This window comes from Rhopalosiphum maidis, chromosome 3 (assembly GCF_003676215.2).
Source record: "Rhopalosiphum maidis isolate BTI-1 chromosome 3, ASM367621v3, whole genome shotgun sequence".
NCBI lineage: Eukaryota > Metazoa > Arthropoda > Insecta > Hemiptera > Aphididae > Rhopalosiphum > Rhopalosiphum maidis.
The window spans coordinates 48,921,067-48,945,044 of NC_040879.1; the positions used below are offsets into that span (position 1 = coordinate 48,921,067).

The following is a 23,978-nucleotide window of genomic DNA, read 5'->3' on the forward strand; positions in this document are numbered from 1 at the left end:
GATCTTGAAGGAACTAAATTGACAATTGATTATTTAATTAGCAGTTAAAATTATGAATTTATAATATGAGTAAAAATGATAATATAAAAGCATGTGTTATAAAGTTTATGAGGAATCAACTTAAATGAAATACAGGAAATTTCATTATGGTAAATAAATATTTTTGACTTAATTTAATGGTATGGTCTTGAAGGAACTAAATTGACAATTGATTATTTAATTAGCAGTTAAAATTATGAATTTATAATATGAGTCAAAATGATAATATAATAGCATGTTTTAAAAAGTTTATGACGTATCAACTTAAATGAAATATATGGAAGTTAATAATGGTATATTAAAATCAATCAATTTATCTTATAGTCTAGGTTTCATAATACTAATTTTTGTTATACAACTACTGTAGGTGCTATCAATTACATTCAGTTACAATTTCACATACATTGAAAAACACCAGTATTATTATCAATATCTTCTATTCCATTTTCAGCATAGTATGTTGAAATATTCCATAGTAGTATAAATTTCTATTCTTATCTCAGCATGCCTTGTGTGATCTCTTGTACAGTAATCTGAAAAAATACAGTCAGTTTAATATGTATAATGGTTTAAATTAACTTCAGAATTGAATGTTTTATAAGCAGTTAAAAATTTGAATTTATAATATTAGTCAAATTCTTCATATAAAACTATATTTTATAGTGTTTATTAAGTATCAAATTAAATGAAATATATAGAATTTAACTATGGTAAATAGATGTCATTTACTTAATCTAATAGTATGGTCTTGAAGGAACTAAATTGACAATTGATTATTTAATTAGCAGTTAAAATTATGAATTTATAATATGAGTCAAAATGATAATATAATAGCATGTTTTAAAAAGTTTATGACGTATCAACTTAAATGAAATATATGGAAGTTAATAATGGTATACTAAAATCAATCAATTTATCTTATAGTCTAGGTTTCATAATACTAATTTTTGTTATACAACTACTGTAGGTGCTATCAATTACATTCAGTTACAATTTCACATACATTGAAAAACACCAGTATTATTATCAATATCTTCTATTCCATTTTCAGAATGGTATGTTGAAATATTCCATAGTAGTATAAATTTCTATTCTTATCTCAGCATGCCTTGTGTGATCTCTTGTACAGTAATCTGAAAAAATACAGTCAGTTTAATATGTATAATGGTTTAAATTAACTTCAGAATTGAATGTTTTATAAGCAGTTAAAAATTTGAATTTATAATATTAGTCAAATTCTTAATATAAAACTATATTTTATAGTGTTTATTAAGTATCAAATTAAATGAAATATATAGAATTTAACTATGGTAAATAGATGTCATTTACTTAATCTAATAGTATGATCTTGAAGGAACTAAATTGACAATTGATTATTTAATTAGCAGTTAAAATTATGAATTTATAATATGAGTCAAAATGATAATATAATAGCATGTTTTAAAAAGTTTATGACGTATCAACTTAAATGAAATATATGGAAGTTAATAATAGTATACTAGAATCAAGCCATTTATCTTATAGTCTAGGTTTCATAATATTAATTTTTGTTATACAACTACTGTAGGTGCTATCAATTACATTCAGTTACAATTTCACATACATTGAAAAACACCAGTATTATTATCAATATCTTCTATTCCATTTTCAGAATGGTATGTTGAAATATTCCATAGTAGTATAAATTTCTATTCTTATCCCAGCATGCCTTGTGTGATCTCTTGTACAGTCATCTGAAAAAATACAGTCAGTTAAATATGTATAATGGTTTAAATTAACTTCAGAATTGAATGTTTTATAAGCAGTTAAAAATTTGAATTTATAATATTAGTCAAATTCTTAATATAAAACTATATTTTATAGTGTTTATTAAGTATCAAATTAAATGAAATATATAGAATTTAACTATGGTAAATAGATGTCATTTACTTAATCTAATAGTATGATCTTGAAGGAACTAAATTGACAATTGATTATTTAATTAGCAGTTAAAATTATGAATTTATAATATGAGTAAAAATGATAATATAAAAGCATGTGTTATAAAGTTTATGAGGAATCAACTTAAATGAAATACAGGAAATTTCATTATGGTAAATAAATATTTTTGACTTAATTTAATGGTATGGTCTTGAAGGAACTAAATTGACAATTGATTATTTAATTAGCAGTTAAAATTATGAATTTATAATATGAGTCAAAATGATAATATAATAGCATGTTTTAAAAAGTTTATGACGTATCAACTTAAATGAAATATATGGAAGTTAATAATGGTATACTAAAATCAATCCATTTATCTTATAGTCTAGGTTTCATAATACTAATTTTTGTTATACAACTACTGTAGGTGCTATCAATTACATTCAGTTACAATTTCACATACATTGAAAAACACCAGTATTATTATCAATATCTTCTATTCCATTTTCAGAATGGTATGTTGAAATATTCCATAGTAGTATAAATTTCTATTCTTATCCCAGCATGCCTTGTGTGATCTCTTGTACAGTCATCTGAAAAAATACAGTCAGTTAAATATGTATAATGGTTTAAATTAACTTCAGAATTGAATGTTTTATAAGCAGTTAAAAATTTGAATTTATAATATTAGTCAAATTCTTAATATAAAACTATATTTTATAGTGTTTATTAAGTATCAAATTAAATGAAATATATAGAATTTAACTATGGTAAATAGATGTCATTTACTTAATCTAATAGTATGATCTTGAAGGAACTAAATTGACAATTGATTATTTAATTAGCAGTTAAAATTATGAATTTATAATATGAGTAAAAATGATAATATAAAAGCATGTGTTATAAAGTTTATGAGGAATCAACTTAAATGAAATACAGGAAATTTCATTATGGTAAATAAATATTTTTGACTTAATTTAATGGTATGGTCTTGAAGGAACTAAATTGACAATTGATTATTTAATTAGCAGTTAAAATTATGAATTTATAATATGAGTCAAAATGATAATATAATAGCATGTTTCAAAAAGTTTATGACGTATCAACTTAAATGAAATATATGGAAGTTAATAATGGTATATTTAAAACAATCAATTTATCTTATAGTCTAGGTTTCATAATACTAATTTTTGTTATACAACAACTCTAGGTGCTATCAATTACATTCAGTTACAATTTCACATACATTGAAAAACACCAGTATTATTATCAATATCTTCTATTCCATTTTCAGAATGGTATGTTGAAATATTCCATAGTAGTATAAATTTCTTTTCTTATCTCAGCATGCCTTGTGTGATCTCTTGTACAGTAATCTGAAAAAATACAGTCAGTTTAATATGTATAATGGTTTAAATTAACTTCAGAATTGAATGTTTTATAAGCAGTTAAAAATTTGAATTTATAATATTAGTCAAATTCTTCATATAAAACTATATTTTATAGTGTTTATTAAGTATCAAATTAAATGAAATATATAGAATTTAACTATGGTAAATAGATGTCATTTACTTAATCTAATAGTATGATCTTGAAGGAACTAAATTGACAATTGATTATTTAATTAGCAGTTAAAATTATGAATTTATAATATGAGTCAAAATGATAATATAATAGCATGTTTTAAAAAGTTTATGACGTATCAACTTAAATGAAATATATGGAAGTTAATAATAGTATACTAGAATCAAGCCATTTATCTTATAGTCTAGGTTTCATAATATTAATTTTTGTTATACAACTACTGTAGGTGCTATCAATTACATTCAGTTACAATTTCACATACATTGAAAAACACCAGTATTATTATCAATATCTTCTATTCCATTTTCAGAATGGTATGTTGAAATATTCCATAGTAGTATAAATTTCTTTTCTTATCTCAGCATGCCTTGTGTGATCTCTTGTACAGTAATCTGAAAAAATACAGTCAATTTAATATGTATAATGGTTTAAATTAAATTCAGAATTGAATGTTTTATAAGCAGTTAAAAATTTGAATTTATAATATTAGTCAAATTCTTAATATAAAACTATATTTTATAGTGTTTATTAAGTATCAAATTAAATGAAATATATAGAATTTAACTATGGTAAATAGATGTCATTTACTTAATCTAATAGTATGATCTTGAAGGAACTAAATTGACAATTGATTATTTAATTAGCAGTTAAAATTATGAATTTATAATATGAGTAAAAATGATAATATAAAAGCATGTGTTATAAAGTTTATGAGGAATCAACTTAAATGAAATACAGGAAATTTCATTATGGTAAATAAATATTTTTGACTTAATTTAATGGTATGGTCTTGAAGGAACTAAATTGACAATTGATTATTTAATTAGCAGTTAAAATTATGAATTTATAATATGAGTCAAAATGATAATATAATAGCATGTTTTAAAAAGTTGATGACGTATCAACTTAAATGAAATATATGGAAGTTAATAATGTATATTAAAATCAATCAATTTATCTTATAGTCTAGGTTTCATAATACTAATTTTTGTTATACAACTACTGTAGGTGCTATCAATTACATTCAGTTACAATTTCACATACATTGAAAAACACCAGTATTATTATCAATATCTTCTATTCCATTTTCAGAATGGTATGTTGAAATATTCCATAGTAGTATAAATTTCTATTCTTATCCCAGCATGCCTTGTGTGATCTCTTGTACAGTCATCTGAAAAAATACAGTCAGTTTAATATGTATAATGGTTTAAATTAACTTCAGAATTGAATGTTTTATAAGCAGTTAAAAATTTGAATTTATAATATTAGTCAAATTCTTCATATAAAACTATATTTTATAGTGTTTATTAAGTATCAAATTAAATGAAATATATAGAATTTAACTATGGTAAATAGATGTCATTTACTTAATCTAATAGTATGGTCTTGAAGGAACTAAATTGACAATTGATTATTTAATTAGCAGTTAAAATTATGAATTTATAATATGAGTCAAAATGATAATATAATAGCATGTTTAAAAAGTTTATGACGTATCAACTTAAATGAAATATATGGAAGTTAATAATAGTATACTAGAATCAATCCATTTATCTTATAGTCTAGGTTTCATAATATTAATTTTTGTTATACAACTACTGTAGGTGCTATCAATTACATTCAGTTACAATTTCACATACATTGAAAAACACCAGTATTATTATCAATATCTTCTATTCCATTTTCAGAATGGTATGTTGAAATATTCCATAGTAGTATAAATTTCTATTCTTATCCCAGCATGCCTTGTGTGATCTCTTGTACAGTCATCTGAAAAAATACAGTCAGTTAAATATGTATAATGGTTTAAATTAACTTCAGAATTGAATGTTTTATAAGCAGTTAAAAATTTGAATTTATAATATTAGTCAAATTCTTAATATAAAACTATATTTTATAGTGTTTATTAAGTATCAAATTAAATGAAATATATAGAATTTAACTATGGTAAATAGATGTCATTTACTTAATCTAATAGTATGATCTTGAAGGAACTAAATTGACAATTGATTATTTAATTAGCAGTTAAAATTATGAATTTATAATATGAGTAAAAATGATAATATAAAAGCATGTGTTATAAAGTTTATGAGGAATCAACTTAAATGAAATACAGGAAATTTCATTATGGTAAATAAATATTTTTGACTTAATTTAATGGTATGGTCTTGAAGGAACTAAATTGACAATTGATTATTTAATTAGCAGTTAAAATTATGAATTTATAATATGAGTCAAAATGATAATATAATAGCATGTTTTAAAAAGTTTATGACGTATCAACTTAAATGAAATATATGGAAGTTAATAATGGTATATTAAAATCAATCAATTTATCTTATAGTCTAGGTTTCATAATACTAATTTTTGTTATACAACTACTGTAGGTGCTATCAATTACATTCAGTTACAATTTCACATACATTGAAAAACACCAGTATTATTATCAATATCTTCTATTCCATTTTCAGAATGGTATGTTGAAATATTCCATAGTAGTATAAATTTCTATTCTTATCTCAGCATGCCTTGTGTGATCTCTTGTACAGTAATCTGAAAAAATACAGTCAGTTTAATATGTATAATGGTTTAAATTAACTTCAGAATTGAATGTTTTATAAGCAGTTAAAAATTTGAATTTATAATATTAGTCAAATTCTTCATATAAAACTATATTTTATAGTGTTTATTAAGTATCAAATTAAATGAAATATATAGAATTTAACTATGGTAAATAGATGTCATTTACTTAATCTAATAGTATGATCTTGAAGGAACTAAATTGACAATTGATTATTTAATTAGCAGTTAAAATTATGAATTTATAATATGAGTCAAAATGATAATATAATAGCATGTTTTAAAAAGTTTATGACGTATCAACTTAAATGAAATATATGGAAGTTAATAATGGTATACTAGAATCAATCCATTTATCTTATAGTCTAGGTTTCATAATATTAATTTTTGTTATACAACTACTGTAGGTGCTATCAATTACATTCAGTTACAATTTCACATACATTGAAAAACACCAGTATTATTATCAATATCTTCTATTCCATTTTCAGAATGGTATGTTGAAATATTCCATAGTAGTATAAATTTCTATTCTTATCCCAGCATGCCTTGTGTGATCTCTTGTACAGTAATCTGAAAAAATACAGTCAGTTAAATATGTATAATGGTTTAAATTAACTTCAGAATTGAATGTTTTATAAGCAGTTAAAAATTTGAATTTATAATATTAGTCAAATTCTTAATATAAAACTATATTTTATAGTGTTTATTAAGTATCAAATTAAATGAAATATATAGAATTTAACTATGGTAAATAGATGTCATTTACTTAATCTAATAGTATGATCTTGAAGGAACTAAATTGACAATTGATTATTTAATTAGCAGTTAAAATTATGAATTTATAATATGAGTAAAAATGATAATATAAAAGCATGTGTTATAAAGTTTATGAGGAATCAACTTAAATGAAATACAGGAAATTTCATTATGGTAAATAAATATTTTTGACTTAATTTAATGGTATGGTCTTGAAGGAACTAAATTGACAATTGATTATTTAATTAGCAGTTAAAATTATGAATTTATAATATGAGTCAAAATGATAATATAATAGCATGTTTTAAAAAGTTTATGACGTATCAACTTAAATGAAATATATGGAAGTTAATAATGGTATATTAAAATCAATCAATTTATCTTATAGTCTAGGTTTCATAATACTAATTTTTGTTATACAACTACTGTAGGTGCTATCAATTACATTCAGTTACAATTTCACATACATTGAAAAACACCAGTATTATTATCAATATCTTCTATTCCATTTTCAGAATGGTATGTTGAAATATTCCATAGTAGTATAAATTTCTATTCTTATCTCAGCATGCCTTGTGTGATCTCTTGTACAGTAATCTGAAAAAATACAGTCAGTTTAATATGTATAATGGTTTAAATTAACTTCAGAATTGAATGTTTTATAAGCAGTTAAAAATTTGAATTTATAATATTAGTCAAATTCTTCATATAAAACTATATTTTATAGTGTTTATTAAGTATCAAATTAAATGAAATATATAGAATTTAACTATGGTAAATAGATGTCATTTACTTAATCTAATAGTATGATCTTGAAGGAACTAAATTGACAATTGATTATTTAATTAGCAGTTAAAATTATGAATTTATAATATGAGTCAAAATGATAATATAATAGCATGTTTCAAAAAGTTTATGACGTATCAACTTAAATGAAATATATGGAAGTTAATAATGGTATAATAAAATCAATCAATTTATCTTATAGTCTAGGTTTCATAATATTAATTTTTGTTATACAACTACTGTAGGTGCTATCAATTACATTCAGTTACAATTTCACATACATTGAAAAACACCAGTATTATTATCAATATCTTCTATTCCATTTTCAGAATGGTATGTTGAAATATTCCATAGTAGTATAAATTTCTATTCTTATCCCAGCATGCCTTGTGTGATCTCTTGTACAGTCATCTGAAAAAATACAGTCAGTTAAATATGTATAATGGTTTAAATTAACTTCAGAATTGAATGTTTTATAAGCAGTTAAAAATTTGAATTTATAATATTAGTCAAATTCTTAATATAAAACTATATTTTATAGTGTTTATTAAGTATCAAATTAAATGAAATATATAGAATTTAACTATGGTAAATAGATGTCATTTACTTAATCTAATAGTATGATCTTGAAGGAACTAAATTGACAATTGATTATTTAATTAGCAGTTAAAATTATGAATTTATAATATGAGTAAAAATGATAATATAAAAGCATGTGTTATAAAGTTTATGAGGAATCAACTTAAATGAAATACAGGAAATTTCATTATGGTAAATAAATATTTTTGACTTAATTTAATGGTATGGTCTTGAAGGAACTAAATTGACAATTGATTATTTAATTAGCAGTTAAAATTATGAATTTATAATATGAGTCAAAATGATAATATAATAGCATGTTTTAAAAAGTTTATGACGTATCAACTTAAATGAAATATATGGAAGTTAATAATGGTATATTAAAATCAATCAATTTATCTTATAGTCTAGGTTTCATAATACTAATTTTTGTTATACAACTACTGTAGGTGCTATCAATTACATTCAGTTACAATTTCACATACATTGAAAAACACCAGTATTATTATCAATATCTTCTATTCCATTTTCAGAATGGTATGTTGAAATATTCCATAGTAGTATAAATTTCTATTCTTATCTCAGCATGCCTTGTGTGATCTCTTGTACAGTAATCTGAAAAAATACAGTCAGTTTAATATGTATAATGGTTTAAATTAACTTCAGAATTGAATGTTTTATAAGCAGTTAAAAATTTGAATTTATAATATTAGTCAAATTCTTAATATAAAACTATATTTTATAGTGTTTATTAAGTATCAAATTAAATGAAATATATAGAATTTAACTATGGTAAATAGATGTCATTTACTTAATCTAATAGTATGGTCTTGAAGGAACTAAATTGACAATTGATTATTTAATTAGCAGTTAAAATTATGAATTTATAATATGAGTAAAAATGATAATATAAAAGCATGTGTTATAAAGTTTATGAGGAATCAACTTAAATGAAATACAGGAAATTTCATTATGGTAAATAAATATTTTTGACTTAATTTAATGGTATGGTCTTGAAGGAACTAAATTGACAATTGATTATTTAATTAGCAGTTAAAATTATGAATTTATAATATGAGTCAAAATGATAATATAATAGCATGTTTTAAAAAGTTTATGACGTATCAACTTAAATGAAATATATGGAAGTTAATAATGGTATATTAAAATCAATCAATTTATCTTATAGTCTAGGTTTCATAATACTAATTTTTGTTATACAACTACTGTAGGTGCTATCAATTACATTCAGTTACAATTTCACATACATTGAAAAACACCAGTATTATTATCAATATCTTCTATTCCATTTTCAGCATAGTATGTTGAAATATTCCATAGTAGTATAAATTTCTATTCTTATCTCAGCATGCCTTGTGTGATCTCTTGTACAGTAATCTGAAAAAATACAGTCAGTTTAATATGTATAATGGTTTAAATTAACTTCAGAATTGAATGTTTTATAAGCATTAAAAATTTGAATTTATAATATTAGTCAAATTCTTCATATAAAACTATATTTTATAGTGTTTATTAAGTATCAAATTAAATGAAATATATAGAATTTAACTATGGTAAATAGATGTCATTTACTTAATCTAATAGTATGATCTTGAAGGAACTAAATTGACAATTGATTATTTAATTAGCAGTTAAAATTATGAATTTATAATATGAGTCAAAATGATAATATAATAGCATGTTTTAAAAAGTTTATGACGTATCAACTTAAATGAAATATATGGAAGTTAATAATAGTATACTAGAATCAAGCCATTTATCTTATAGTCTAGGTTTCATAATATTAATTTTTGTTATACAACTACTGTAGGTGCTATCAATTACATTCAATTACAATTTCACATACATTGAAAAACACCAGTATTATTATCAATATCTTCTATTCCATTTTCAGAATGGTATGTTGAAATATTCCATAGTAGTATAAATTTCTATTCTTATCCCAGCATGCCTTGTGTGATCTCTTGTACAGTCATCTGAAAAAATACAGTCAGTTAAATATGTATAATGGTTTAAATTAACTTCAGAATTGAATGTTTTATAAGCAGTTAAAAATTTGAATTTATAATATTAGTCAAATTCTTAATATAAAACTATATTTTATAGTGTTTATTAAGTATCAAATTAAATGAAATATATAGAATTTAACTATGGTAAATAGATGTCATTTACTTAATCTAATAGTATGATCTTGAAGGAACTAAATTGACAATTGATTATTTAATTAGCAGTTAAAATTATGAATTTATAATATGAGTAAAAATGATAATATAAAAGCATGTGTTATAAAGTTTATGAGGAATCAACTTAAATGAAATACAGGAAATTTCAATTATGGTAAATAAATATTCGTGACTAATTTAATGGTATGGTCTTGAAGGAACTAAATTGACAATTGATTATTTAATTAGCAGTTAAAATTATGAATTTATAATATGAGTCAAAATGATAATATAATAGCATGTTTTAAAAAGTTTATGACGTATCAACTTAAATGAAATATATGGAAGTTAATAATGGTATAATAAAATCAATCATTTATCTTATAGTCTAGGTTTCATAATACTAATTTTTGTTATACAACTACTGTAGGTGCTATCAATTACATTCAGTTACAATTTCACATACATTGAAAAACACCAGTATTATTATCAATATCTTCTATTCCATTTTCAGAATGGTATGTTGAAATATTCCATAGTAGTATAAATTTCTATTCTTATCTCAGCATGCCTTGTGTGATCTCTTGTACAGTAATCTGAAAAAATACAGTCAGTTTAATATGTATAATGGTTTAAATTAACTTCAGAATTGAATGTTTTATAAGCAGTTAAAAATTTGAATTTATAATATTAGTCAAATTCTAATATAAAACTATATTGTACTAGGGTTTATGAAGTATCAAATAAAATGAAATATATAGAATTTAACTATGGTAAATAGATGTCATTGACTTAATCTAATAGTATGGTCTTGAAGGAACTAAATTGACAATTGATTATTTAATTAGCAGTTAAAATTATGAATTTATAATATGAGTAAAAATGATAATATAAAAGCATGTGTTATAAAGTGTATGAGGAATCAACTTAAAATGAAATACAGGAAATTTCAATTATGGTAAATAAATATTTTTGACTTAATTTAATGGTATGGTCTTGAAGGAACTAAATTGACAATTGATTATTTAATAGCAGTTAAAATTATGAATTTATAATATGAGTCAAAATGATAATATAATAGCATGTTTTAAAAAGTTGATGACGTATCCAACTTAAATGAAATATATGGAAGTTAATAATGGTATACTATAAATCAATCCATTTATCTTATAGTCTAGGTTTCATAATACTTAATTTTTGTTATACAACTACTGTAGGTGCTATCAATTACATTCAGTTACAATTTCACATACATTGAAAAACACCAGTATTATTATCAATATCTTCTATTCCATTTCAGAATGGTATGTTGAAATATTCCATAGTAGTATAAATTTCTATTCTTATCTCAGCATGCCTTGTGTGATCTCTTGTACAGTAATCTGAAAAAATACAGTCAGTTTAATATGTATAATGGTTAAAATTAACTTCAGAATTGAATGTTTTATAAGCAGTTAAAAATTTGAATTTATAATATTAGTCAAATTCTTCATATAAAACTATATTTTATAGTGTTTATTAAGTATCAAATTAAATGAAATATATAGAATTTAACTATGGTAAATAGATGTCATTTACTTAATCTAATAGTATGATCTTGAAGGAACTAAATTGACAATTGATTATTTAATTAGCAGTTAAAATTATGAATTTATAATATGAGTCAAAATGATAATATAATAGCATGTTTTAAAAAGTTTATGACGTATCAACTTAAATGAAATATATGGAAGTTAATAATGGTATACTAGAATCAATCCATTTATCTTATAGTCTAGGTTTCATAATATTAATTTTTGTTATACAACTACTGTAGGTGCTATCAATTACATTCAGTTACAATTTCACATACATTGAAAAACACCAGTATTATTATCAATATCTTCTATTCCATTTTCAGAATGGTATGTTGAAATATTCCATAGTAGTATAAATTTCTATTCTTATCCAGCATGCCTTGTGTGATCTCTTGTACAGTAATCTGAAAAAATACAGTCAGTTAAATATGTATAATGGTTTAAATTAACTTCAGAATTGAATGTTTTATAAGCAGTTAAAAATTTGAATTTATAATATTAGTCAAATTCTTAATATAAAACTATATTTTATAGTGTTTATTAAGTATCAAATTAAATGAAATATATAGAATTTAACTATGGTAAATAGATGTCATTTACTTAATCTAATAGTATGATCTTGAAGGAACTAAATTGACAATTGATTATTTAATTAGCAGTTAAAATTATGAATTTATAATATGAGTAAAAATGATAATATAAAAGCATGTGTTATAAAGTTTATGAGGAATCAACTTAAATGAAATACAGGAAATTTCATTATGGTAAATAAATATTTTTGACTTAATTAATGGTATGGTCTTGAAGGAAATTAATTGACAATTGATTATTTAATTAGCAGTTAAAATTATGAATTTATAATATGAGTCAAAATGATAATATAATAGCATGTTTAAAAAGTTTATGACGTATCAACTTAAATGAAATATATGGAAGTTAATAATGGTATAATAAATATCATTTACTTAATTTATATGGTATGGTCTTGTAGGAACTAAATTGACAATTGATTATTTAATTAGCAGTTAAAATTATGAATTTATAATATGAGTAAAAATGATAATATAAAAGCATGTGTTATAAAGTTTATGAGGAATCAACTTAAATGAAATACAGGAAATTTCATTATGGTAAATAAATATCATTGACTTAATTTAATGGTATGGTCTTGAAGGAACTAAATTGACAATTGATTATTTAATTAGCAGTTAAAATTATGAATTTATAATATGAGTCAAAATGATAATATAATAGCATGTTTTAAAAAGTTTATGACGTATCAACTTAAATGAAATATATGGAAGTTAATAATGGTATATTAAAATCAATCCATTTATCTTATAGTCTAGGTTTCATAATACTAATTTTTGTTATACAACTACTGTAGGTGCTATCAATTACATTCAGTTACAATTTCACATACATTGAAAAACACCAGTATTATTATCAATATCTTCTATTCCATTTTCAGAATGGTATGTTGAAATATTCCATAGTAGTATAAATTTCTATTCTTATCTCAGCATGCCTTGTGTGATCTCTTGTACAGTAATCTGAAAAAATACAGTCAGTTTAATATGTATAATGGTTTAAATTAACTTCAGAATTGAATGTTTTATAAGCAGTTAAAAATTTGAATTTATAATATTAGTCAAATTCTTAATATAAAACTATATTTTATAGTGTTTATTAAGTATCAAATTAAATGAAATATATAGAATTTAACTATGGTAAATAGATGTCATTTACTTAATCTAATAGTATGGTCTTGAAGGAACTAAATTGACAATTGATTATTTAATTAGCAGTTAAAATTATGAATTTATAATATGAGTCAAAATGATAATATAATAGCATGTTTTAAAAAGTTTATGACGTATCAACTTAAATGAAATATATGGAAGTTAATAATGGTATACTAGAATCAATCCATTTATCTTATAGTCTAGGTTTCATAATATTAATTTTTGTTATACAACTACTGTAGGTGCTATCAATTACATTCAGTTACAATTTCACATACATTGAAAAACACCAGTATTATTATCAATATCTTCTATTCCATTTTCAGAATGGTATGTTGAAATATTCCATAGTAGTATAAATTTCTATTCTTATCCCAGCATGCCTTGTGTGATCTCTTGTACAGTAATCTGAAAAAATACAGTCAGTTAATATGTATAATGGTTTAAATTAACTTCAGAATTGAATGTTTTATAAGCAGTTAAAAATTTGAATTTATAATATTAGTCAAATTCTTCATATAAAACTATATTTTATAGTGTTTATTAAGTATCAAATTAAATGAAATATATAGAATTTAACTATGGTAAATAGATGTCATTTACTTAATCTAATAGTATGATCTTGAAGGAACTAAATTGACAATTGATTATTTAATTAGCAGTTAAAATTATGAATTTATAATATGAGTCAAAATGATAATATAAAAGCATGTGTTATAAAGTTTATGAGGAATCAACTTAAATGAAATACAGGATATTTCAATATGGTAAATAAATATCGTTGACTTAATCTAATAGTATGGTCTTAAAGGAACTAAATTGACAATTGATTATTTAATTAGCAGTTAAAATTATGAATTTATAATATGACGTCAAATGATAATATAATAGCATGTTTTAAAAAGTTTATGACGTATCAACTTAAATGAAATATATGGAAGTTAATAATGGTATATTAAAATCAATCCATTTATCTTATAGTCTAGGTTTCATAATACTAATTTTTGTTATACAACTACTGTAGGTGCTATCAATTACATTCAGTTACAATTTCACATACATTGACAAACACCAGTATTATTATCAATATCTTCTATTCCATTTTCAGAATGGTATGTTGAAATTTCCATAGTAGTATAAATTTCTATTCTTATCTCAGCATGCCTTGTGTGATCTCTTGTACAGTAATCTGAAAAAATACAGTCAGTTTAATATGTATAATGGTTTAAATTAACTTCAGAACTGAATGTTTTATAAGCAGTTAAAATTTGAAATTTATAATATTAGTCAAATTCTTAATATAAAACTATATTTCATAGTGTTTATTAAGTATCAATTAAATGAAATATATAGAATTTAACTATGGGAAATAGATTATCATTTACTTAATCTAATAGTATGGTCTTAAAGGAACTAAATTGACAATTGAATATTTAATTATCAGTTAAAATTATGAATTTATAATATGAGTCAAAATGATAATATAAAAGCATGTGTTATAAAGTTTATGAGAATCAACTTAAATGAAATACAGGATATTTCAATATGGTAAATAAATATCGTTGACTTAATCTAATAGTATGGTCTTAAAGGAACTAAATTGACAATTGATTATTTAATTAGCAGTTAAAATTATGAATTTTATAATATGAGTCAAAATGATAATATAATAGCATGTTTTAAAAAGTTTATGACGTATCAACTGAAATGAAATATATGGAAGTTAATAATGGTAAATAAATATCATTGACTTAATTTAATGGTATGGTCTTGAGGGAACTAAATTGACAATTGATTATTTAATTAGCAGTTAAAATTATGAATTTATAATATGAGTCAATATAATAATATAAAGCATGTGTTATAAAGTTTATGAGGGATCAACTTAAATCAATACAGGAAATTTCATTATGGTAAATAAATATCATTGACTTAAGTTAATGGTATGGTCTTGAGGGAACTAAATTGACAATTGAATATTTAATTAGCAGTTAAAATTAGGAATTTATGATATGAGTCAAAATGATAATATAATAGCATGTTTTAAAAAGTTTATGACGTATCAATTTAAATGAAATATATGGAAGTTAATAATGGTATATTAAAATCAATCCATTTATCTTATAGTCTAGGTTTCATAATACTAATTTTTGTTATACAACTACTGTAGGTGCTATCAATTACATTCAGTTACAATTTCACATACATTGAAAAACACCAGTATTATTATCAATATCTTCTATTCCATTTTCAGAATGGTATGTTGAAATATTCCATAGTAGTATAAATTTCTATTCTTATCTCAGCATGCCTTGTGTGATCTCTTGTACAGTAATCTGAAAAAATACAGTCAGTTTAATATGTATAATGGTTTAAATTAACTTCAGAATTGAATGTTTTATAAGCAGTTAAAAATTTGAATTTATAATATTAGTCAAATTCTTAATATAAAACTATATTTTATAGTGTTTATTAAGTATCAAATTAAATGAACTATATAGAATTTAACTATGGTAAATAAATGTCATTTACTTAATCTAATACTATGGTCTTGAAGGAACTAAATTGACAATTGATTATTTAATTATCAGTTAAAATTATGAATTTATAATATGAGTCAAAATGATAATATAAAAGCATGTGTTATAAAGTTTATGAGGAATCAACTTAAATGAAATACAGGATATTTCAATATGGTAAATAAATATCATTGACTTAATCTAATAGTATGGTCTTAAAGGAACTAAATTGACAATTGATTATTTAATTAGCAGTTAAAATTATGAATTTATAATTGAGTCAAAATGATAATATAATAGCATGTTTTAAAAGTTATGACGTATCAACTTAAATGAAATATATGGAAGTTAATAATGGTATATTAAAATCAATCCATTTATCTTATAGTCTAGGTTTCATAATACTAATTTTTGTTATACAACTACTGTAGGTGCTATCAATTACATTCAGTTACAATTTCACATACATTGAAAAACACCAGTATTATTATCAATATCTTCTATTCCATTTTCAGAATGGTATGTTGAAATATTCCATAGTAGTATAAATTTCTATTCTTATCTCAGCATGCCTTGTGTGATCTCTTGTACAGTAATCTGAAAAAATACAGTCAGTTTAATATGTATAATGGTTTAAATTAACTTCAGAACTGAATGTTTTATAAGCAGTTAAAAATTTGAATTTATAATATTAGTCAAATTCTTAATATAAAACTATATTTCATAGTGTTTATTAAGTATCAAATTAAATGAAATATATAGAATTTAACTATGGGAAATAGATATCATTTACTTAATCTAATAGTATGGTCTTAAAGGAACTAAATTGACAATTGAATATTTAATTATCAGTTAAAATTATGAATTTATAATATGAGTCAAAATGATAATATAAAAGCATGTGTTATAAAGTTTATGAGGAATCAACTTAAATGAAATACAGGATATTTCAATATGGTAAATAAATATCGTTGACTTAATCTAATAGTATGGTCTTAAAGGAACTAAATTGACAATTGATTATTTAATTAGCAGTTAAAATTATGAATTTATAATATGAGTCAAAATGATAATATAATAGCATGTTTTAAAAAGTTTATGACGTATCAACTGAAATGAAATATATGGAAGTTAATAATGGTAAATAAATATCATTGACTTAATTTAATGGTATGGTCTTGAGGGAACTAAATTGACAATTGATTATTTAATTAGCAGTTAAAATTATGAATTTATAATATGAGTCAATATAATAATATAAAAGCATGTGTTATAAAGTTTATGAGGGATCAACTTAAATCAAATACAGGAAATTTCATTATGGTAAATAAATATCATTGACTTAAGTTAATGGTATGGTCTTGAGGGAACTAAATTGACAATTGAATATTTAATTAGCAGTTAAAATTAGGAATTTATGATATGAGTCAAAATGATAATATAATAGCATGTTTTAAAAAGTTTATGACGTATCAATTTAAATGAAATATATGGAAGTTAATAATGGTATATTAAAATCAATCCATTTATCTTATAGTCTAGGTTTCATAATACTAATTTTTGTTATACAACTACTGTAGGTGCTATCAATTACATTCAGTTACAATTTCACATACATTGAAAAACACCAGTATTATTATCAATATCTTCTATTCCATTTTCAGAATGGTATGTTGAAATATTCCATAGTAGTATAAATTTCTATTCTTATCTCAGCATGCCTTGTGTGATCTCTTGTACAGTAATCTGAAAAAATACAGTCAGTTTAATATGTATAATGGTTTAAATTAACTTCAGAATTGAATGTTTTATAAGCAGTTAAAAATTTGAATTTATAATATTAGTCAAATTCTTAATATAAAACTATATTTTATAGTGTTTATTAAGTATCAAATTAAATGAACTATATAGAATTTAACTATGGTAAATAGATGTCATTTACTTAATCTAATAGTATGGTCTTGAAGGAACTAAATTGACAATTGATTATTTAATTAGCAGTTAAAATTATGAATTTATAATATGAGTCAAAATGATAATATAATAGTATGTTTCAAAAAGTTTATGACGTATCAACTTAAATGAAATATATGGAAGTTAATAATGGTATATTTAAATCAATCAATTTATCTTATAGTGTAGGTTTCATAATACTAATTTTTGTTATACAACAACTCTAGGTGCTATCAATTACATTCAGTTACAATTTCACATACATTGAAAAACACCAGTATTATTATCAATATCTTCTATTCCATTTTCAGCATGGTATGTTGAAATATTCCATAGTAGTATAAATTTCTATTCTTATCTCAGCATGCCTTGTGTGATCTCTTGTACAGTAATCTGAAAAAATACAGTCAGTTTAATATGTATAATGGTTTAAATTAACTTCAGAATTGAATGTTTTATAAGCAGTTAAAAATTTGAATTTATAATATTAGTCAAATTCTTAATATAAACTATATTTTATAGTGTTTATTAGTATCAAATTAAATGAACTATATAGAATTTAACTATGGTAAATAAATGTCATTTACTTAATCTAATACTATGGTCTTGAAGGAACTAAATTGACAATTGATTATTTAATTATCAGTTAAAATTATGAATTTATAATATGAGTCAAAATGATAATATAAAAGCATGTGTTATAAAGTTTATGAGGAATCAACTTAAATGAAATACAGGATATTTCAATATGGTAAATAAATATCATTGACTTAATCTAATAGTATGGTCTTAAAGGAACTAAATTGACAATTGATTATTTAATTAGCAGTTTAAAATTATGAATTTATAATATGAGTCAAAATGATAATATAATAGCATGTTTTAAAAAGTTTATGACGTATCAACTTAAATGAAATATATGGAAGTTAATAATGGTATATTAAAATCAATCCATTTATCTTATAGTCTAGGTTTCATAATACTAATTTTTGTTATACAACTACTGTAGGTGCTATCAATTACATTCAGTTACAATTTCACATACATTGAAAAACACCAGTATTATTATCAATATCTTCTATTCCATTTTCAGAATGGTATGTTGAAATATTCCATAGTAGTATAAATTTCTATTCTTATCTCAGCATGCCTTGTGTGATCTCTTGTACAGTAATCTGAAAAAATACAGTCAGTTTAATATGTATAATGGTTTAAATTAACTTCAGAATTGAATGTTTTATAAACAATTAAAAATTTGAATTTATAATATTAGTCAAATTCTTCATATAAAACTATATTTCATAGTGTTTATTAAGTATCAAATTAAATGAAATATATAGAATTTAACTATGGTAAATAGATATCATTTACTTAATCTAATAGTATGGTCTTAAAGGAACTAAATTGACAATTGATTATTTAATTAGCAGTTAAAATTATGAATTTATAATATGAGTCAAAATGATAATATAATAGCATGTTTTAAAAAGTTTATGACGTATCAACTTAAATGAAATATATGGAAGTTAATAATGGTAAATAAATATCATTGACTTAATTTAATGGTATGGTCTTGAGGGAACTAAATTGACAATTGATTATTTAATTAGCAGTTAAAATTATGAATTTATAATATGAGTCAATATAATAATATAAAAGCATGTGTTATAAAGTTTATGAGGGATCAACTTAAATGAAATACAGGAAATTTCATTATGGTAAATAAATATCATTGACTTAAGTTAATGGTATGGTCTTGAGGGAACTAAATTGACAATTGAATATTTAATTAGCAGTTAAAATTAGGAATTTATGATATGAGTCAAAATGATAATATAATAGCATGTTTTAAAAAGTTTATGACGTATCAATTTAAATGAAATATATGGAAGTTAATAATGGTATATTAAATCAATCCATTATCTTATAGTCTAGGTTTCATAATACTAATTTTTGTTATACAACTACTGTAGGTGCTATCAATTACATTCAGTTACAATTTCACATACATTGAAAAACACCAGTATTATTATCAATATCTTCTATTCCATTTTCAGAATGGTATGTTGAAATATTCCATAGTAGTATAAATTTCTATTCTTATCTCAGCATGCCTTGTGTGATCTCTTGTACAGTAATCTGAAAAATACAGTCAGTTTAATATGTATAATGGTTTAAATTAACTTCAGAACTGAATGTTTTATAAGCAGTTAAAAATTTGAATTTATAATATTAGTCAAATTCTTAATATAAAACTATATTTCATAGTGTTTATTAAGTATCAAATTAAATGAAATATATAGAATTTAACTATGGGAAATAGATATCATTTACTTAATCTAATAGTATGGTCTTAAAGGAACTAAATTGACAATTGATTATTTAATTATCAGTTAAAATTATGAATTTATAATATGAGTCAAAATGATAATATAATAGTATGTTTCAAAAAGTTTATGACGTATCAACTTAAATGAAATATATGGAAGTTAATAATGGTATATTTAAATCAATCAATTTATCTTATAGTGTAGGTTTCATAATACTAATTTTTGTTATACAACAACTCTAGGTGCTATCAATTACATTCAGTTACAATTTCACATACATTGAAAAACACCAGTATTATTATCAATATCTTCTATTCCATTTTCAGCATGGTATGTTGAAATATTCCATAGTAGTATAAATTTCTATTCTTATCTCAGCATGCCTTGTGTGATCTCTTGTACAGTAATCTGAAAAAATACAGTCAGTTTAATATGTATAATGGTTTAAATTAACTTCAGAATTGAATGTTTTATAAGCAGTTAAAAATTTGAATTTATAATATTAGTCAAATTCTTAATATAAAACTATATTTTATAGTGTTTATTAAGTATCAAATTAAATGAACTATATAGAATTTAACTATGGTAAATAAATGTCATTTACTTAATCTAATAGTATGGTCTTGAAGGAACTAAATTGACAATTGATTATTTAATTATCAGTTAAAATTATGAATTTATAATATGAGTCAAAATGATAATATAAAAGCATATGTTATAAAGTTTATGAGGAATCAACTTAAATGAAATACAGGATATTTCAATATGGTAAATAAATATCATTGACTTAATCTAATAGTATGGTCTTAAAGGAACTAAATTGACAATTGATTATTTAATTAGCAGTTAAAATTATGAATTTATAATATGAGTCAAAATGATAATATAATAGCATGTTTTAAAAAGTTTATGACGTATCAACTTAAATGAAATATATGGAAGTTAATAATGGTATATTAAAATCAATCCATTTATCTTATAGTCTAGGTTTCATAATACTAATTTTTGTTATACAACTACTGTAGGTGCTATCAATTACATTCAGTTACAATTTCACATACATTGAAAAACACCAGTATTATTATCAATATCTTCTATTCCATTTTCAGAATGGTATGTTGAAATATTCCATAGTAGTATAAATTTCTATTCTTATCTCAGCATGCCTTGTGTGATCTCTTGTACAGTAATCTGAAAAAATACAGTCAGTTTAATATGTATAATGGTTTAAATTAACTTCAGAACTGAATGTTTTATAAGCAGTTAAAAATTTGAATTTATAATATTAGTCAAATTCTTAATATAAAACTATATTTCATAGTGTTTATTAAGTATCAAATTAAATGAAATATATAGAATTTAACTATGGGAAATAGATATCATTTACTTAATCTAATAGTATGGTCTTAAAGGAACTAAATTGACAATTGATTATTTAATTATCAGTTAAAATTATGAATTTATAATATGAGTCAAAATGATAATATAAAAGCATGTGTTATAAAGTTTATGAGGAATCAACTTAAATGAAATACAGGATATTTCAATATGGTAAATAAATATCGTTGACTTAATCTAATAGTATGGTCTTAAAGGAACTAAATTGACAATTGATTATTTAATTAGCAGTTAAAATTATGAATTTATAATATGAGTCAAAATGATAATATAATAGCATGTTTTAAAAAGTTTATGACGTATCAACTTAAATGAAATATATGGAAGTTAATAATGGTATACTAGAATCAATCCATTTATCTTATAGTCTAGGTTTCATAATATTAATTTTTGTTATACAACTACTGTAGGTGCTATCAATTACATTCAGTTACAATTTCACATACATTGAAAAACACCAGTATTATTATCAATATCTTCTATTCCATTTTCAGCATGGTATGTTGAAATATTCCATAGTAGTATAAATTTCTATTGTTATCTCAGCATGCCTTGTGTGATCTCTTGTACAGTAATCTGAAAAAATACAGTCAGTTAAATATGTATAATGGTGAAAACTAACGTCAGAATTGAATGTTTTATAAACAATTAAAAATTTGAATTTATAATATTAGTCAAATTCTTCATATAAAACTATATTTCATAGTGTTTATTAAGTATCAAATTAAATGAAATATATAGAATTTAACTATGGTAAATAGATATCATTTACTTAATCTAATAGTATGGTCTTAAAGGAACTAAATTGACAATTGATTATTTAATTAGCAGTTAAAATTATGAATTTATAATATGAGTCAAAATGATAATATAATAGCATGTTTTAAAAAGTTTATGACGTATCAACTTAAATGAAATATATGGAAGTTAATAATGGTATAATAAAATCAATCCATTTCTCTTATAGTGTAGGTTTCATAATACTAATTTTTGTTATACAACTACTGTAGGTGCTATCAATTACATTCAGTTACAATTTCACATACATTGAAAAACACCAGTATTATTATCAATATCTTCTATTCCATTTTCAGCATGGTATGTTGAAATATTCCATAGTAGTATGAATTTCTATTCTTATCTCAGCATGCCTTTTGTGATCTCTTGTACAGAAATCTGAAAAAATACAGTCAGTTAAATATGTATAATGGTGAAAATTAACTTCAGAATTGAATGTTTTATAAACTATTAAAAATTTGAATTTATAATATTAGTCAAATTCTTCATATAAAACTATATTTCATAGTGTTTATTAAGTATGAAATTAAATGAAATATATAGAATTTAACTATGGGAAATAGATATCATTTACTTAATCTAATAGTATGGTCTTAAAGGAACTAAATTGACAATTGATTATTTAATTATCAGTTAAAATTATGAATTTATAATATGAGTCAAAATGATAATATAAAAGCATGTGTTATAAAGTTTATGAGGAATCAACTTAAATGAAATACAGGATATTTCAATATGGTAAATAAATATCGTTGACTTAATCTAATAGTATGGTCTTAAAGGAACTAAATTGACAATTGATTATTTAATTAGCAGTTAAGATTATGAATGTATAATATGAGTCAAAATGATAATATAATAGCATGTTTTAAAAAGTTTATGACGTATCAACTTAAATGAAATATATGGAAGTTAATAATGGTAAATAAATATCATTGACTTAATTTAATGGTATGGTCTTGAGGGAACTGAATTGACAATTGATTATTTAAGTAGCAGTTAAAATTATGAATTTATAATATGAGTCAAAATGATAATATAATAGCATGTTTCAAAAAGTTTATGACGTATCAACTTAAATGAAATATATGGAAGTTAATAATGGTATAATAATATCAATCCATTTATCTTATAGTCTAGGTTTCATAATATTAATTTTTGTTATACAACTACTGTAGGTGCTATCAATTACATTCAGTTACAATTTCACATAAATTGAAAA

At 22.2% G+C, this 23,978-nt stretch overlaps 5 long non-coding RNA genes across 9 annotated transcripts; all 5 read right to left on the bottom strand.

The window, feature by feature from the left end:
• Positions 1-1,130: 1,130 nt before the first annotated feature.
• On the bottom strand, positions 1,131-3,862 carry LOC113559214. The gene is made up of 4 exons (XR_003405898.1): positions 3,809-3,862; positions 2,426-2,555; positions 1,643-1,772; positions 1,131-1,172 (listed from the first exon to the last, which is right to left on the bottom strand). It is a non-coding gene; the product is annotated as an uncharacterized LOC113559214 (long non-coding RNA).
• A 34-nt stretch (positions 3,863-3,896) lies between these two features.
• LOC113559213 lies at positions 3,897-6,026 on the bottom strand. The gene is made up of 4 exons (XR_003405897.1): positions 5,973-6,026; positions 5,190-5,319; positions 4,591-4,720; positions 3,897-3,938 (listed from the first exon to the last, which is right to left on the bottom strand). It is a non-coding gene; the product is annotated as an uncharacterized LOC113559213 (long non-coding RNA).
• A 34-nt stretch (positions 6,027-6,060) lies between these two features.
• LOC113559324 lies at positions 6,061-7,415 on the bottom strand. The gene is made up of 3 exons (XR_003405926.1): positions 7,356-7,415; positions 6,573-6,702; positions 6,061-6,102 (listed from the first exon to the last, which is right to left on the bottom strand). It is a non-coding gene; the product is annotated as an uncharacterized LOC113559324 (long non-coding RNA).
• A 28-nt stretch (positions 7,416-7,443) lies between these two features.
• On the bottom strand, positions 7,444-23,120 carry LOC113558833. 5 transcript variants are annotated; one of them, XR_003405709.1, is made up of 4 exons: positions 23,005-23,120; positions 10,121-10,250; positions 7,956-8,085; positions 7,444-7,485 (listed from the first exon to the last, which is right to left on the bottom strand). It is a non-coding gene; the product is annotated as an uncharacterized LOC113558833 (long non-coding RNA). The 5 variants fall into 5 exon arrangements; XR_003405707.1 differs by lacking the exon at positions 23,005-23,120 and adding an exon at positions 11,690-11,732; XR_003405711.1 differs by lacking the exon at positions 23,005-23,120 and adding an exon at positions 10,903-10,956.
• On the bottom strand, positions 19,381-21,687 carry LOC113558834. Its single transcript, XR_003405712.2, has 3 exons — positions 21,622-21,687; positions 20,240-20,369; positions 19,381-19,405 (listed from the first exon to the last, which is right to left on the bottom strand). It is a non-coding gene; the product is annotated as an uncharacterized LOC113558834 (long non-coding RNA).
• Positions 23,121-23,978: the final 858 nt, after the last annotated feature.